This window comes from Chiloscyllium plagiosum, unplaced genomic scaffold (genome assembly GCF_037043375.1).
Source record: "Chiloscyllium plagiosum isolate Xiang-an unplaced genomic scaffold, Cpla_swu_hap1 HiC_scaffold_35, whole genome shotgun sequence".
NCBI lineage: Eukaryota > Metazoa > Chordata > Chondrichthyes > Orectolobiformes > Hemiscylliidae > Chiloscyllium > Chiloscyllium plagiosum.
In genome coordinates this window covers 44,715,042-44,720,315 of record NW_028270173.1, presented here as the reverse complement: position 1 = coordinate 44,720,315, position 5,274 = coordinate 44,715,042, and the positions used below count along the sequence as shown (strand labels likewise).

The following is a 5,274-nucleotide window of genomic DNA, read 5'->3' as shown; positions in this document are numbered from 1 at the left end:
TCCTGTTACTTTTCAAAGTATCAAGACTGGGCACTTTCCATTTTGAAATAAGCACTGACGGTTTTATTTTAAATAGTATTTTCTGGTTCTTGGTGTCAATTCCCTATTTGAATGTAGATTTCACTCCCCTATTATGTAGTTCCTTACACATAATTTATTGGATTAGTTTTAGTTCCCTTTTTCTTTATCAAAAATGCATTTATAAATCTCCTGTTGACGTGTTTCTCTGTTGAACAGTGCCTCTGAAAGGGATACTGAAGTTCTGAGAATGAAAGCAACCAACGATTCAGTATTCCAACCAGAAGCCCCAGTATGAACAGAAGCCAAAACAAGTACTGATTGAATTCATATGATTCAGTCTTGTGCATAATTAACACTAGCAATAATAGAAGATTCAAACCCCTTCAATCTCACGTGAATTTGCTGGTGTCTCTGTAAATCAGAAGATCGATTAAATCCCTTCTCACGCACTGAGCAGATGAACGGCCTTTCTCCAGCCTTAAACCACTTTGATGTGTCAAAAGCTCAGATGACCGTGTAAATCTCGTACCACATACAGGGCAGGTAAAAGGCCACTCCCCATTGCGTACGCGTTGGTGTGTCAGCTGGTGGGATACGTGGGTGAATCTCTTCCCACTCATAGAGCATGTATACGGGCTTTCCCCTGTGTGAATTCTCTGGTGTGCAATTAGATGAGGTGACTGTCTGAATCCCTTCCCACAATGAATGCAAGTGAATGGTCTCTCATCAGTGTGATCCCACTGATGTGTCTGGAGGATCGAGAATTGACCGAATCCCTTCCCACATACTGAGCAGGTGAATGTCCTCTCCCCAGTGTGGCTGCGTCAATGATTGTTCAGTTCAGATGGGAAATTGAAATCTTTACCACAAATAGAGCAGGTGAATGGCCATTCTCAAGTGTGGCTGCGTTGATGAATTTCCAGTTTTGATGGATAATTGAATCCTTTCCCACAGTCCCGACATTTCCAAGGCTTCTCCATTGTCTATGTGCCCTTGCATCACTCTCGCTTGGCGAATCAATTGAATCTCGTCGACACACAAATCAGTTGAATAATTATTCTGCATTGTAAATGGTATTTTTGAGGCTGCATAAATTATAAAACGCTATTTCACAGTCAATCTACTGGAATAGACTCACTTGATTGTGTGTATGTGTTGGTGCTTGTCCGGTGACATTTATTCTGGAATTTTTTTTCTCACAAACAGAACTGAGAAAAATGATCTCCTTCCACATATGAAGGTAGATGGCATTCGCGTTCTGATGAACTGATTGATGCTGTCAGATTTTGACATGATGTTTGGTTTGAATTTCCCAACTGCAAATGCTCTTCTTCCAATGCCCTGTAAAAAGGAAATCATAAAAGTTATCAGTGTTACAACCGAGTGAAGTTTAATTGTGCTGTGATAGATTCCACAGAATATACTTGCTGAACTTGTTTACTTTCAGCTCTACATTCACTTCCCACTCACTCAGTCTATTTGTCTGCATCCCAGCATGATATGGAAACTGCTTTTCACAAGACCAAAAGAAATTATAGACTTGTTAACACAGCCCAATCCATCTTGAAAGCCATCTCCCTATTCATTAACTTCATCTATACTTCCTGCTGCTTTAGAAAAACAGGAAAATAATCAAGACCCCCCCTACTCTAATCATTCTCTGTTCTACCCTCTTGCACCTGCCTGAACACAGAATTTATATAAAATTCGTTTGTATTGAAAAAAAAACTTCTTTTTTTCCCTGCTGTTACCAGACTTTTGAAATGACATCTTTCCTGTTAGTGTTTATCTCTCTCTGCACCATCTCAGCAGGTGGAACATAGTATTCTGCATTCTGTTGTTATCCTCATGCATTTGTACAGAATGATGTATTCATTTCTCCACTTGCTGGCTCCCCTGAATATTCTGAATGTGGCGGTGTCAAGTTCTATGCATAACACTTTATCTTCCAATGAGACTCAGTGCCAAATCTATCTGTTCGATCATCGGAAATGTGCGTTAAGAGGCTATTCCGCTTTCATCAGCTGACGCCTTACACTTACAATATTCCTGCTTGAAATTAAGTGAATAAAAAGAAATCACTGACCAGTGTAAAACTGAGTCAGACAGACAGGAGAAACGTATCCTGCCTTCTCAAATGTAATTAACAATGGCCAACATTTAATAGCCTTGACAGAAATACCGACAATCCCATTAACTAAAAAAAAACCTCAAACCCTAAAACCCTAAAACTCAATATATTCTGATCATAACAACCACTACTTTAAGGAAAAACAGAGGAGGCCTTTCAGACTGTTGCACCATTCAGTTTTTATCTTGGCCAATCAATGCCCATATCCTCGCTCCCTGGGAGTATTTGCATGAGTCTTCCGAGGTGATTCCTAAGAGCACTAAAACAGAACCTTTCAAACTGGAATAATTTCAACGAGAGATATTATGAGGAAAAATCAAAAACTGTTTTCACATACACAGTAGACGGGGGATGGTCGTTCTCCGTCGTTTTGTTTTAATGTTGCAGGATAATGGTGCACTCTGCGACTCCAGACGCTGCAAAATATAAACAGCAGGAGGGTGGCAAAGCACAGGAGCAAAACGCCCTGCCTTCTCTGGGGAAGAAGGTCCCATCGAAGAGCATGCACATTGGGCCTTCCTGAAGTTCACTTGGGCCGGTGTTTGCAGGGAGGGGATAGCAGTGAGAGGTGTTTAAGAGGTGCTGATTTCGGAGCATCAGAGTTGCTCCGCCTGACCATTTGGCATCTGTTATCCAAAGGGAGCAAGGTTACCATTCACTTGGCGCTATTGCGCTTCCACCATACTCTCGCCTCCAGTTGCCAAAACCTTCTCTCCTGTCCACCACATCTGGCTCGAGACAAAGGAACATGCAGAATGCCCCGCTGCCCGTCCTGGTGAGCACGTGCGCTTTCGGCACCATCGAATTCAAAGTTTTGGACAGTGTACTTAGTCCATCGCAGAGCATTGTGGGTATTGAACTTGCAATTCCTGGTTGGCTCTTCAAAAGCGTCGAATTTATTGTGATCAGCCACAAAAGCTGTTTCCCCTCCCACAAAAGTTGTTGTGCATTTTCAGCATTTTCGATTTCGTAATTTTATGGTTACCTTTTTCTGTAAATGAGCAAGGTTCCTCAGGCATCGTTGTTTCCCAGTGCAAGATTCCGGACGGTACTTCTAATGATTCACCACTGGAGTCTTGAGTCCAACTTATTCATCATTTATTCAACCGTTTCATTTCTTGACTAGCTGGATTGACAACTTTCCTGAACACAGACAAATGCCTCTTCACACCAAGTTATAATGCGTAGATGTCCAATTATCCAAGTTTTGATCTTGTTTTGAAAAATTGTAAGAAACAGATGCATTCCCTGTTTACAAAATTGGTCACCCAGTCAGGGATTCTTTACACATATCTTCACCTGGGTCTGTTTGCCCTATTCCTTATTATTCTCGGTCTGATACTTGTTCATTTATGACTCATTTCACAAATGTTCCAATTCTAACACCTCTGTGGCAAACTATGAAATTGGGAATTTCCTTGCTGTGAAAATAGAAATCTCCATTTAATACTTATTAACAATATAGTTTTTTTTCTCTTACTCTTAGCCCTATACAGGTGTGTATATATAGTATGTCTGACAATGAATGAGATTCTGCTGAAGGACGATGACAATCTCAGGATATGTGAAGAAATAGAAACTGAAAGGTAATCAGTGTTGTTTGGAATAGATCAACAATGGGAATTAAGTATTCAGATGTATGTGACTTTTATTCAAAAGCATGCATGAAGGAACGGGGAGTAAAGTAATATGTTTCGTGCAGAATGGAATAAATACGGGAGCAAGGAATAATCCTGGACTGGTGCACACTAAATCGATATGAATGATGGAAAGGAATAAAAAGGTAAAGAAGACACTGACAGGAATAATCTATCATTCCCGATTTCATTAAAGTCCAATTACACTGTGTAGCTTGGTGGTATTCAAACCAGGCTCAGAACATTATCTCAATCTTTAAACTGATATTCCAGTGAGTATAAAACTCGGCCTCTTCCAGATTGGGACAAAGTGGGTCTATTCACAATAGCAAACTGCATTTCATGGAGTGGGTCGGGCCACATACCTTATGAAGATATCGAACAATGACTTGCATTAGGAAAATGAATGCACCATAGCTAATTTGCGTGTAACCAAAAATTGGTAGGAAGTAATATGGTGAGGATACAAAAGGTGTGGAGAGGCGTATATAGGCTAAGTGAGTGGGCAAAAACTTGGCAGATGGAATGTAATGTGTGGAAATTCGAGGTTATACTGTTTGGCAGGAAGAATGGAGGAGCTAATGTTACTTAAGTGGAGAAAAAACTGCAGCAAGTTTCAAAACAGATGCATCTGGGAGTCCTCATGCATGAATTAAAAATTAAAATAGAATCCAAGTTCACCAGGTCCTACAGAAGACAAATGTTTCGCGATATTGCAAAGGGAGTGGAAAATAAAAGTAGAGATGTTACTCATTTTTTTGTAAAAACAAAAAATGAGATAGCCAAGTGCTGCTATGCGCCCATTACAATTCGGAGATTTCTCCATTCGTGAGTATTGTGTTGAAACTGTAATATCAATCTTCATTTTTTCATTGTTAAACTGCACCATTACATCTATCTTTATTACACGACTCTTTGACTTCATCATCTTTGGATTTCTTTAACAATTCATGATCACTTTAAGGGGCATGTTAGATCCAAGTTCAGTATTTGATCTTACTCACATTTTCCTGCCTTTCATCTTTGTACTTCATGTCCCCACTCCAAGGGTCCAAACTTCTGGCCCTCATTTTGTGTGCAGTATTCATCCTGTGGACTTCCCTCTTCTACTTATAATGATCAAATTTCTCAATTTACTAGCCACACCCGGTAAATATTGTCCGTTTAACGCCCTTTTTGGTCAACTTCCTTCCAAACAAATAGCCTCATATTGACTGCGAAAGCTAATCTATTATTAAACAAACTGTCAATTTTAGCAGTTGAAGCCTTATATCTGTTAAGTGTTTGTTTATGAAGTGCCTGAATCCTTGTTATTTTCCATAATTACTTCAAAACTTCCAAATTTGAAGTTGATACCAAACAACCTTTAGCGACCTGAACAGTATAGTTCCATGATGTGCAATTATGATTTTTCTGTATTTACCAGTCAACTGCCCCGGGTGCTTCATTTTGTAAAGCCTTTATCTCCTTTAAGAAACCCTATTT

At 39.7% G+C, this 5,274-nt stretch overlaps 1 pseudogene; it reads right to left on the bottom strand.

Annotated features, from left to right (window-relative positions):
• Positions 1-354: 354 nt before the first annotated feature.
• On the bottom strand, positions 355-1,041 carry LOC148140747 (uncharacterized; annotated as a pseudogene).
• Positions 1,042-5,274: the final 4,233 nt, after the last annotated feature.